The sequence below is a fragment of the Marmota flaviventris genome, chromosome 4, assembly GCF_047511675.1.
Source record: "Marmota flaviventris isolate mMarFla1 chromosome 4, mMarFla1.hap1, whole genome shotgun sequence".
In the NCBI taxonomy this organism is placed as follows: Eukaryota; Metazoa; Chordata; class Mammalia; order Rodentia; family Sciuridae; genus Marmota; species Marmota flaviventris.
Window position 1 is genome coordinate 51364229 of NC_092501.1, and position 13935 is coordinate 51378163.

Consider the following 13935-nt stretch of genomic DNA (forward strand, 5'->3'; position numbering starts at 1 on the left):
TACGCCATTATTTTATCACTAAGAAAAAAATTGCTGCCACATAAAACTGGAGTAAAAATATTCAGTTAACATCTATTGAAATACTCCTTTAGGCTTAGATTTTTTTTATTATATGTTATTCTTATACATAAAAGGAAAACTCAAGCAAGATAAATTAGTCATATAGTTAAAATATTAAGATAATTGTTTAGCATGGGTTTCTAACTTAAATTTCATAGTACTCCCAAAAGGAAGTTTCTTTTATTATACCCACTTTATAGATGCACGTGTAACCAAGACTTGGAAAGGTTAAATAGATTGTCCAGCAGTACACAGTTGGTGTGTGGCCAAGGAAATAACCAAACCCAAGTCTGTCTGGCTGCAAATCCTATATTCTTGCCACTATACTATAGTGGCTCCATTCATATTCCCCAATAATTAACATCTTTAATATGGATGCAGGAAGAATATCCTAATCTTTCAGAGAGCCAAAACAGTGTATAATGCTACAGATAGTATTTCCTATAGGTTCCCAAGCTAAAATTTTAGTGACTGAAAACTTAAAGTACCCCATGAAGATCTTCAGCTGAGTATACATCCTACAATTCAGATTTCTAATTTAGATGAGGGGGTCCCTCTGCATTTTGATCAAATGATTCTCATTTTCCTAATTAGCTATAGTGACTTTATAATGATTTTTGTATATCTACCCCAGCTTGAATTTTATAAAAATTAATGACATGGTAAAGTTTTCTATTATCAAGTGACAGAAAACAGAACTGTACTGATGGATTTTTTTTTCACTTGAATGAATAAATGTACCTGCCATTCCCACCTAATTTTTCATTCCAGAATGGTTCCAGACTCTTTGAGTACAAATCATTTTGACCTACCAAGTCTGGCATTGCCTGTCTATCCTGTAACTTCCTGTGTGCTGTTGATTTACTTAGATGTTTTTTGTTGTTTCTTTTAGTCTTTCTAGATGTAAGATGAATACTACTGAGAAATTTTATTTATAACTATACAAAGCAAAAAAAAAATGACACTTCATAACAAGCAGAGCCCACAAACAACCATCTCCTTGGAACTTTAGGATTTTTTTCCCCTAGGAATAAATATCAATATTAAAAACTGGTACAGTCTCTCCTTAGGTATTCAAGAGTATGGGCTAGAAAGAGTATCCTATGCTCCTGTCAGATGATAAATACAGAATTAGTAGGTGAACTTATAATTGAGGCAGAGATTTGATACTCAACCAAAATTATTCATTGAGCACATACAGAGTAGCCTTGCTGTCTGTGTGACACAAGAAACAAACAATATAAGCCATAGATTCTTCCTTCAAGAAGTATATAATGGGGCTGGGATTGTGGCTTAGTGGTGGAGCACTCACCTAGCACATGTGAGGCCCTGAGTTCGATCCTCAACACCACATAAAAATAAATAAATAAAATAAAGGTATTGTGTCCAACTACAACTAAAAAATAAATATTTTTGAAAAAGAAGTATATAATGTTGTGAAAGTAGAGACACTTCAAATAATATAAAGCATAATGTAATGCAAAGCATATTCTTCTCATAGGTTCAGACCTTACCTGCTGTAAAAGCTTAGAAGACTTAGGACAGTTGAGGGTGTTTTGGAATAGTCAGGAGGGCCATAAAAAGAAGTTCAGAAAATAGGACTTGTACAAGTAGATGAAGGGGAACAACATCCCAGGCAGGGAAAATGACAGAGAAAAATGACCCAAGCAGTTAGCATGAAACAAGTCTCTCTCTAGAGTCACAAGTTATTCCAAGTCCTGTCACAACTGATGAAAGCCTCCTTTGGAACACAGATCGTGTTCCAAATTGATTGGATTCTCCTTGTTGTAGAAGGCTTTTATGTTTGTATTTTGTTGCTATGGAAAAACATTAGGCACAGCCTGGCACTGTAGTGCATGCCTGTAATCCCAGCAACTCTGGAGGCTGAGGCAGGAATCCAGATCACAAGTTCAAGGCCAGACTCAGCAATTTGGTGAGTCCCTGTCTCAAAATGAAAAGAGAAGAAAAAGCGTTAAGGCACAGCTTAGAGGACTTTATATTGTATGTTTTAGTAAAATGATGGCTAATTTGCATTATACTGGAGCCCACTGAAAACATATACCCTCCTATTAGATAGATTTCGATCTTCTGAGTTAGTTTTCTCCCTGTATCAATATGGGAACATAAGAAGAGATAACTTTACCTCCATCTCCAAGATTACTTTTTTAAAAGTATTTGATTTAGATGTTTTTTTTTTTCTCTTCCTTTTTTTTTTTTTTTTTTGGTGCTAGACATCAAATGCAGGGCCTTCACCCATGCTAGGCAAGCACCACTGAGCTACACTCTTAGCCTTTATTTTCTCATTCTATTTTTATGTTTTAATCTAGTCATTCATTACGATGAGGAAGCAATCAATTATGAATTACCAAGCCCAGTGTAAATTCTGCATCTTAATTATTATTTTTTTTTAATTTTTTTTAGTTGTTGATAACCTTTATTTTATTTATTAATTTGTGGTGGCTGAGAATCAAACCCAGTGCCTCACACATTCCAGGCAAGTGGGCTACCGCTGAGCCCCAGCCCCAGCCCCAATTATTATTATTTCTTAACAGCTTTTATATCAGCTACTGCCTCCTAGTTTGCCACACCTTTAGGTAACATCAACACATCAAACCTGGTAATGGGTATTACACATCAAATAGTGAACAAACTAAACCTCTGACTTGTGAATGTTGACAAGCTGTCAGCAATGTTAGGGCATACGGAGTGTGGAATGGGTTGTATTTTTACCCAGGGGTAGATCCCAGAGCACTCTATAGAAATTATGGAGTCAGAGGAAAGCAATCCGATATTCAGGTAAGAGAAAATAGTAGTTTGTTTTCCTACTACAATTAGTCCTTGGTTCTTATTTCCTAAAATTGGAGCTTTTATGCTTTTTTTTCCCAGGAGTCTGTTTCCAAACTCCTATGATCTCACATGAAAAGTCTCCTTGAACTCTGAATAATGGTGAGCTTCTCAAATCTCACAGGAATATATAAAGCAAGGCTAGAATTTTTCATATTTTTTAAATTTATTTCTTACATACATGACAGAGTGGAGTGCATTACATTCATAATTATCCATTCACAGCACAATTTTTCGTAACTCTGTATATAGAGTATGTTCATGCCAAATTATGCCATTATACATGAGCTCTCTTACTTTTTTTGCATTACAATTCTTAATACACCTTTATACCACAATTTATCATAACTGTTTGTATATAAGGTATATTGACACCAAATTCACATCTTCATACAAGTATTTTGTATAATGATGACCATCTCCTTCCACTATCCTTGCTATTCCCCTTCTCTTCCCTTTCCTTCCTACCCCTATTCCCTATCTAGAGGTAAATTTCCACCCATGCTCTCCCTCCCTATCCTACTTTGAGTCACCACCCCCCCCCCCCCTTATATCAAAGAAAACATTCGGCATTTGTTTTTTGGGGATTGGCTAACTTCACTTAGCATAATCTTCTCTAATGCCATCCATTTCCCTGCAAATGCCATGATCTTATTCTTTTTTAGTGCTGAGTAACATTCCATTGTGTATAAATGCCACATTTTTTTTTATCCATTCATCCACTGAAGAACATCTATGTTGTCTCCACAGTTTAGCTATTGTGAATTGTGCTGCTGTAAACATTGATGTGGCTGTGTCCCTGTAGTATGCTGTTTTTAGGTCTTTTGGGTATAGTCCGAGAAGAGGAATAGCTGGGTCAAATGGTGGTTCCATTCCAGCTTTCCAAGGAATCTCCATACTGCTTTCCAAATTGGCTGCACTAATTTGCAGTCCCACCAGCAGTGTACAAGTGTACCTTTTTCCACCCCCGCATCTCGCCAACACTTATTGTTGTTTGTCTTCATAATAGCTGCCATTCTTACTGGGATGAGATGGTATCTTAGAGTAGTTTTGATTTGCATTTCTCTGATTGCTAGAGATGATGAACATTTTTTTGTATATTTGTTGATTGATTGTATATCCTCTTCTGACAAGTGTCTGTCCAGGTCCTTGGCCCATTTGTTGATTCTATTATTTAGTTTTTTGGTGCTTATCTTGTTGAACTCTTTATATACCCTAGAGATTAGAGCTCTATCTGATGTGTGAGGGGTAAAAATTTGTTCCCAGGATGTAGGTTCCCTGTTCACCTCACAGATTATTTCTTTTGCTGAGAAAAAAAACTTTTTAATTTGAATCCATCCCATTTGTTGATTCTTGGTTTTAATTCTTGTGCTATAGGCATTTTATTAAGGAAGTTGGGACCTAGCCCCACGTGATGAAGATTAGGGCCTACTTTTTCTTCTATTAGACACCAAGTCTCTGGTTTAATTCCTAGATTCTTGATCCATTTTGAGTTAACTTTTGTGCGTGGTAAGAGATAGGGATTCAATTTCATTTTGTTGCATATGGATTTCCAGTTTTCCTAGCACCATTTTTTGAAGATACTATCTTTTCTCCAGTGCATGCTTTTGGCACCTTTCTCATAAGATAGTTGTAATTTTGTGGGTTAGTCTCTGTGTCCTCTATTCTGTACCATTTGTATACAGCTTGTTTTGGTGCCAGTACCATGCTGTTTTTGTTACTATTGCTCTGTAGTATAGTTTAAGGTCTGGTATAGCGATACCACCTGTTTCACTCTTCCTGCTTAGAATTGCTTTAGCTATTCTGGGTCTCTTATGAATTTCATGATTGCTTTTTCTATTTCTATGAGGAATGCCATTGGGATTTTGATCTGTATAGTGCTTTTGGTAGTATGGTCATTTTAATAATATTAACTCTGCCTATCCATGAGCAAGGTAGATCTTTCCACCGTCTAAGGTCTTCTTCTGTTTCTCTCTTTAGGGTTCTGTAGTTTTCATTGTATAGATCTTTCACCTTTTTTGTTAATTTGATTCCCAAGTATTTTATTTGGGGGGGGGGGGTATTGTGAATGGGTAGTTTTCCTCATTTCCCTCTCATAGGATTTGTCACTGATATATAGAAATGCCTTTGATTTATGGATGTTGATTTTATATCCTGCCACTTTGCTGAATTCATTTACTAGTTCTAGAAGTTTCCTGGTGGAGTTTTTTTGGGTCTTCTAGGTATAGAGCCATATCGTCAGCAAATAGTGCTAGTTTAAGTTCTTCTTTTCCTATAGTTATTCCTTTAATTTCTTTTGTCTGTCTAATTGCTCTAGCCAGTGTTTCAAGAACTGTGTTGAATAGAAGTGGTGAGAGAGGGCATCCCTGTCTTGTTCCAGATTTTAGAGGGAATGCCTACAGTTTTTCTCCGTTTAGAATGATGTTGGCCTGAGGCTTAGCGTAGATAGCCTTTACAATGTTGAGGTAAGTTCCTGTTGTCCCTAGTTTTTCTAGTTTTTTGAACATAAAGGGGTGCTGTATTTTGTCAAATGCTTTTTCTGTGTCTATTGAGATGATCATATGGTTCTCATTGTTAAGTCTATTGATGTGATGAATTACATTTATTGATTTCCGTATGTTGAACCAACCTTGCATCCTAGGGTTGAATCCCACTTGATCATGGTACACGATCTTTTTGATATGTTTTTGTATTCGATTTGCCAGAATTTTATTGAGAATTTTTGCATCTATGTTCATTAGAGATATTGGTCTGAAGTTTTCATATTATTGAAAGCAGAAGTGGGATATAAGAAGTTCTGCTTGCTGAAAGAGTTATCTTAAAGGAAGTGTTTAGCAATTTCATGAGGAAACATTTACTTCATAGAATGGTCAGAATATTAAAAAGCAGTTAATTTTGTCAGCGTTTAAGGCTTCATATTGATCAAGGTCTTAAGGAAAAATTACCAATAAATTTTATATGATTCAAGATGGTGTGTGAGTTAATGTCTAGAAAGCACTTGCTTAGAATAGGATCTGGCATGTAAGTGCTTGGTAAGTGTTGTTAGAGGTGATAGAATATTGTTGATTTCTTAACCTAGGGAGTTTTTCTGAATAAGTATAATATCCTCTTAGGGCTTCTTTTCTTAGAAACTGAACTGATTTTGTTTTGTTTTGTGCATTTTTCATAGCCTTGTAGCTAATGATACACATTTAAACTGAGAAGAAGAAAGTTAACTGGACTGTGAATTTTATTTGAGATGATTCCCTTTGTAGAGGGAATCTGAATAATTAGGCTTAAATTATCCCATTCTAATTTAAATTCCCAAACATTCAGAGTAGTTAAAAAGTCAGCAGACTGAAGTATTCACCATAAAGAAGGAACAAGTGTTTTAGGAAACAGTTCTGTTCATTTGATTTAAACTGACAAGGCATATGCAGTTATCAAAATATTTCACTGTACCCCGTTAATATGTACAATTTTTAAACTTTATATATCAGTAAAAATTTAAATATAAAAAAAGACTAGATGACTTTTAAAAACAAACATAGCTGATGATTGGCTGTTTTGTTCTGAAGATTTAATCATCACCATTGATTGGTGTTGAGGAATATATGTTTTCATGGTTTGGGGGTTTTTGTTTGTTTTCTGGTGGTATTGGTATTTGGGGATGTTTTTGTTTTTGTTTGGTGCAGTGTTGGGGATAAAATCCAGGACTGCATCATGATATGCAATTCTCCACCATTGAACATGTTCCCAGCCTATACATATTAGTATTTTAAATGTTTCCTTGTTTAAAATATAGGAACTTGCCAGGCTTAGTGATAGAGCACACCTGTAATCCTAGAGACTCAGAAGGCTGAGACAGAAAGATCACAAATGTGAGAGGCCAGCCTGGGCAACTCAGTGAGACCTTGTCTCAAAAAATAAAGAGAGGTAGGGATGTAGCTCAGTGGTAGAGCATCCCTGGGTTCAATCCCTGGTACCACAAAACATAATAATAGTAGAAACTGTAGGTCAATATTGAGTTAGCAAGCTATCTAACCAGGAAAGAGTTCTTAGATATAAACCTGTGAAAGAAGATCTATACATTTGGTTATAATAAAGGTTTTAAATTTCTATATGTAAAACAGACTTAAAAAAATTAGAAGATTAGCAGACTAGGCAAAAAGATTTGTAACATTAACAAAGAGAATATATTTTTAATTTTATAAGTTAAGATAAATATCAGCATTTCTGTTTGTAAATATAAGCAAAAAACATTAAAAAAAATCAGAGGAAGAAATATAATTGACCAATACACATGTTAGAGAAATAGTCACCCTAGTCAAAGAAAGAGTAACTTAAATGAGTTTTTTTCCTGTATAAAGTTGTTTTTAATTATCAAGCTTGATGTTGTTAAGGGTACTAAGATTATAAAATGACACATCTTTCTAGAAGTTAATTCATAAAAATGACATTAAGAGCATTAAAGAGCTTATAGCTACTATTTTTACACTAAGGAGATTGGCAAAAAAATAAAAGATCTGACAATACCAAGTGCTGATAAAAATGTGAAGCAATAGGGACTCTTTCATATACATAACTGATAAACATTATTAACGTATTGGGGAAATAATTGGATTTTATCTTGAAAAGTCAGCAGTTGTTCTTCTAGATTGATACCCTAGACTCAGAACTCTTGTTCCCTTTTCACTAGGACTCTTATGCAAGAATGTTCCTATTAGAGCTGGGGATGTAGTTCAGTGGTAGAGTTTGGGCTTAGCTTGTGCAAAGCCCTGGATTCAATCCCAGCACTACCATGAAGAACACTCATAACAGCATTTTGATAATATCAAAATCTGGTGATAACTCAGATGTCCACTTATAGGGAAACTGATAAATAGTGGTATTTTTGTAAACAGTTGAAATCCGTAAGAGAATAAAAATGAGGACTGGGGATGTGGCTCAAGCGGTAGCGCGCTCGCCTGGCATGTGTGCAGCCTGGGTTCAATCCTCAGCACCACATACAAACAAAGATGTTGTGTCTGCCGAAAACTAAAAAATAAATATTAAAATTCTTAAAAAAAAAAAAAAAGAATAAAAATGAAAGCAGCACAGTTAAGTGTGTAAATCTTAAAACTATGTTGATTAAATAAAGCAAATTGCAGAAGAATACATCTAATATGAAACCATTTATGAAAGAAAGCAAAAACAGTTAAAAGAAGGAAAAAATTGAGAGAAAGCCAGGAATAAGGTTAGTATGAAAAATCAAAAGTAGAGTCAAAATTTTCTGTTCTTGTTAGAAGTGGTCCACAAATTTGACTCTAAAGCTTTCCAATAAATGATATTAGAAAAAAATTTATGATACCTTTAAAATAAGAATAAGTCAACTGTTCTGATACCAAGGCCAGAAATTTCTCCCCAGATTATCTCTGCGGGCAAATTATTTAACTTCTTTCTATGTAACGTTACCTTTTCTATAAAATGGAATAATCATAGTACCTGTTATATGGTGTTCTGAGAATTATATAAGTTCCTAGGACAGCACCTGGCAGGTGATAAGCACTCAGGCATGTACTCATTAGCCATAACAAATGGCATTCTCAAGACTGCCCTTACAGAAGTCAGTATCATGAAGTAGATATTATTAAGGGATAAGTGGTGAAATATTCCTCCCCTCAGATAGGGAATGTTCCCAACAATAGGACAGAAGTGTTGTGAGCAAATGTTTTGAGCAAAACACTTAGTGTTTTGTCTGATTTCAGTCAATACATATTTCCTGAGCTCCTTTGTTATACCAAGTTTTCCGTCTGGTAACTGAGAAGGAGGATACAGGACTTATTAAGCTGGTATTGTGCACCAGCCAACTCTAAGTACTTTAATCTTGGAATCATTTATATGTTGAATAATAAATAAAAGTTTTGAATGTACTTTTTCTACTCTTCAAATATGAAAGTAATATTCTGTAAAACTGAAGAAAGGCTAAGAAAAAGCAATATTGAAAGGATGCAGGAATAGTAATTGAACTTAATAGTCACAGTGAACAGAATAAACAGTTGAGGCTGTTACTTTCCAGAGAGGTGATATTATGGTGATAAAAATATTAATTGCAAAACAGGAGGGAAAATATTAATTGCTACGTTTATTTTAATCCTGACTAGATATCAAACTGTACTAATATCTCTCTTTATGTTATCTCATTTAATCCATATGCAATAGTATTTTGAGGTCACAAATATTATCTCCATTTTTTTGGTAAGGAGAAGCCAGCAAGTATGGATTTAAGCCAGAATTTGAACTCGGGCCTAAACACATATTTTTATTCTCTTCAGTGAATCCATCCTTCTATGGAATGAAGCCAAAACTTATCAAGCTTTAGAAACCTTTTTCCAGATCTAAACGATTTTTTCCCAACAAACTCAGCAAATATATTTTGATTTTTATTATCAGTAATAAATTCATGCATCAGTTTTATTATCTTCCTACTTGGGGTTGTCAGACTGGCAGGTTAACTTTTTTCTGGTCTTACTATATGATTGGGATTTATATCAGTTCATCAGTCAGTTGATTTCATCACCAGTCTGAACATTCTTTTAATTGTAGATGGACACAATACCTTTATTTATTTATTTTTATGTGGTACTGAGGATCGAACCCAGTGCCTCACATGTGCTAGGCAAGTGCTCTACCACTAAGCCACAACCCCAGCCCCCTGAACATTCTTTAAAACAATTTTTTAGTTGTAGATGGACATAATATTTGTTTGTTTGTTTGTTTTTATGTGGTGCTAGGGATCAAACCCAGTGCCTCATGCATGGTAGGCAAGCGCTCTACCACTGAGCCACAACCCCGGCCCCAATGATTTTTTTAATACCCAGGTTTGGGTTTGTAGCTTAGGTTAGTCTCAAACTTTTAGGCTCAAGTAATCCTCCTGAGTTAGCCTTTCAAGTAGCTGGGCCTTACAGGCATATACCACCACACCCAGTTAAAACAGTTTTTAAAGTGGAAGTAATTTTTGAATTTCAAGTAGAAAAGTCTAGAGTTTAGGCTTAAAGTATAGCTTTAAGAAAGGTGTACTCATGGCCTTGAGTGCTTGTGTGGCACCACGCATAAGACTCTGAGTTTAATCCCCAGTATCATAAAAAAAGAAAAGGAAAAAAAACTATTTAACAGTTTGTAATCTCATGGTCCAGTCTCATCTCCAAAGTTTATTTTGGCCCATGCTGAGGACAGTGACCTTCTTCCTCAGCTTGCCAAGGCACAATATTAGTTTTGACAGTGAAGATGCCTCTTACATTTAAAGACCAAGAAAATTCAGGTTCCTGACAATCTGGCTTAGGGTTCTCTCGTGTACCAATCCAATTGCAGAAACACAGATTTCAATTCCAACTATGAAATATGTATGTCATGCTCACTGTGTAGGTTTACAGTACAGAACATTGCCTAATCGTTTTTTCTTTTGATGGATATAGTGGTGAGACTCCTGACAGTATCAACAGTGGCATGGTTAAGATCTCAAAAGCCACGTACTGTCAGAGTGAAAAACATAGATGTGTTCAGCTCAGTGGCCTGAACTCTCCATACAGCTTGCATCATGCAGTTCAGAATCTAGAAAAAGCCTATCAAGAAATTTATCATTCTGAAATATTTGTATAAGGGAAGGGTTTACTCTGGGAGATAGACAAAGTCTTCTGAAAGGTAATTATATGAAAGAAAGAAAACAGGATTGAAGTTCCTTTATTCTCCACAGGAGCAAACCTTCCTTCTATTATGTTTCAAAGGAAAAAAAAAAAAAAAGAGAGAGAGAGAGAGAGAATTTCCAGCAGAGATTCATTAACCACAAAAGTCTTTAACATATAAAGGCCCACTTGCTGATACTGATTGTTTTTCTTTTACTCTTTTTTAACCTTAATTTTGGACTTTGTTCATCATACATTTTCTTCTCTTCCTGACTTCCCATCTTCCTCAGGTCATTTCATATAGATATGTGTAGACCATCTGTCCTTCCAAAAGGCTGTCCCTTCTCTCAACAAGCGGTAGGGATGGGAATGGAGAGGCATAGTGTGGATAGAATGCCAGGAAAAATCTTGCAGACAGTTTTTTGGCTCCTCTTTTCTGGCCCTTCTTTGCCTGCCCTGCAGCCCCCTGGGGATCAACAGGGAGACAACAGCTTGTATCCATTTGAGAAAGTGGCAGTGGCACAAAAGGAAAGTGCTAGGTTCTTCAGCTTTCCTTTTAAACACAGAAAAGGGATACAGATGGTGGGTGGTGTGCTGGAACGCACATGTTCTGTGCCTTAGGATCAAATAGAATGGAAATTCTTAATTGTCATTGAAGTGGAACATAGGAGGTTCCAACATAAGTGGAACATATGTTTGGCTAAGGAAAATGCAAGCCAATGATTCAGATTGCTTCCAAATATACAAGTAGAAGTTTTCTACATTGTGATAATTTTGTCCTAACCTGTGTCTTTCTCCAAAGGCTCTCCCTTACCTTGGAGATTGATTGCATGTGAGTACACCCGTAGGATTGTCAAAGCTTGCAGTACTTGTCCCATAGAGCCTTATATCTAGCTGCTACCCTTGAAAATTTAACCCCAGTGAAGGTCCTTGAGATACCACCCTCAAAAATCTTGGTAGGTCTTCAGTTAAAAAGTGTTAAATTAATAGGTCATTAGTTCATGTCTGTTCCCATGAACAGTTTTGAGGAAAGAAAAAACTCCCCATGGCTCCTTCCAACCATGTTGAAGAGCTCAGAAATAGCTTGACTGTAGCTCAATGGTAGAGTAGTTGCCTAGCATGCACAAGACCCTAAGTTCAACCCACATCACTGGAAAGAAAAAAAGAAAAACCAACTCAGAAATGAGGCAGCCATGCCTCAAAGGACCCTGCAAGTATAAACAGAGGTGCTGCCCAAAATCAAATTATAGAGCTAAAGCAGTAAGTTTCAAAATGAGCCATACTACATGGATAAACTGAATTTTATAGTTTTTAAGCCTTTTAGTTCCAACTTAATAATAATAGAACCCATTAACAGAAGCCAGTTCAAATTTTCAAAAGAATAGTGGTAAAAATGTTAATTTAAACATCAGAATTGCTACTTGGGAATCTCTGCTGGAAATTGTCTTTTTGCCTTTGAAACATTACATAGGGGAGGCTTTGCCCCTGTGGAGAATAAAGACCTTTCTGTAAGCCTTGAGCAGGCCGAAGCTGCTGCCAGTGTTATGGACAAGAAACATTTCAGTGTTAAATCTGTCTTGTGGCATGAAGCTGAAAACTCATCTAGTGCAAATATAGGGGACTGTCCCACAGCTGTGAAATCCTCCAGACAAGGGGAGAGTAAAGGCTCTAAATTCTTAAAGCCTGGCTCCAAGAGCAGGGGCCTCTGCTTTGTTTCAGAAGAAGTCCAAAGATGAACTATGCAACCCCAGCTTTTACCCAGGTATCAGATTTCCCTGAAAATCTGATCTCAACGTTGCAGAAACTGTGTCCATTTACAAAATTTCGTCAGCCATCCATTTTGTTTCAGGATGATAAATTGAACCATAAATCAAACTTAAATTGAATCCTGAAAACTTTTGGTATTGTCAGAAATTAATCAGCTCTATAGAAGTGATGGTGTGACAAACATGATATATTGAGTGGTTGAGTTGAAAGGGAGGCCTTCACTTAATATTGATTATGTTGACTTCTTTGCAAATAGTTTTGCTTCTTACTTAACTATGACTTATAAGCCCCATGGCTGTCTTAGTTTATCTAAAACAGCATAGTGCTGTCCTACAAGTTGCATATGTACCACTGCTTCCAAGCAGGAAGCAGTGGCATTCAGATAGTCTTTGGACCTAGCAGGGCTGGGTTTGAATCCCAGCTCTGTTACATGTAGCTGCACATTGCCTCAATTTTCTCATCTGCAATGTGAAACTAATAATAGCTGTTTCATAGAACTATTAGTGATTAAATGAGAGAATTATATAGATGGATTACCTGGCACATAGTACATGTTCAGTAAATGGTGATATTATTAAGGTTTTGTGCCTTCCTCATTGCTATAGTCTCATCAGTGAGTAAACTTACCAAGCCAGCTAAGAAAATGAGAATTGAAAGAGAATTCACTTTTGACTATTTACTTCTTTATTTCATGTCTCATGTGTGAATCTCATCTCCCTCCTAGATTCAGGTGAGGTCCCTGAGAATAGAAACATAATTTTTCCTTCTTTTCTGTACCCCACAATGATAAATACAAGTGTTAAACAACTAGAAGACATTCAGGAAACGCTTGTTGATGTGAACTTACTTAGTACCATCTTAGGTCTATGTATGCCTCTCTCATAAGAACAGATTTGGCTCTGCTGTCTAGAAATCCAAAAATCTCCCATGTTTGCTATTTTTCAGTAAAACCATGGAGAAATTTTGCCATCTTCAAATCATTTCTATTTGATTATTGGGCCATTGCTAGCCATTTTATTATTTGTTTATAAGTATCATTAACATTGCAGCTGCAACTGAGATAGCTTTCTTGTCTCCATTTTAAATGAAAATTTTATTTTCTGATTATCATTTAGATTAGCTAGAGGTCCTTTATACTTAACATTTCATCTTCATATTTAAATATATTTAAGAACTGGGGATGTAGCTCTATAGTAAAGTGCTTGCCTACCAATAAATAAATACTATTTATTTTTTCAGCAGTTTTTGTAGCAAACAAGTCAAATGTAGGCATCCTAAATTTTATGTATTTTTTTTTCCTGAGCTCTATTGATGTCCTAACATGCAGTTAACCATTTTAGGGGAAACTTGAAAATACATTACTTTTATCTGAAATCCTCAAAGATCTGAGTGTATAACAATATAGAATATACATTGAGAAACTGACTTGACTTTACATATATGTAACTGATCAGATTTATAATAATTAGCTTTTAAATTCTCTCTGAGGAGCAAGGACACAGATGACCTTAATTATTACTAATTATTACTTATTACTAAAAATGGCATGGATTTATATGGAGCTTTAAAATCATGTTTATCCTCACAAGGATGTTCCTGACCTATGGAGAAGTATTAGAGGCTA

The 13935-nt window shown here is 35.6% G+C and overlaps 1 protein-coding gene across 2 annotated transcripts in view; it reads left to right on the forward strand.

Annotated features, from left to right (window-relative positions):
* Micu1 (mitochondrial calcium uptake 1) overlaps nt 1-13935 on the forward strand; it is a 191871-nt gene that overhangs the window by 131492 nt on the left and 46444 nt on the right. The gene's annotated exons all lie outside the window — the stretch shown is intronic.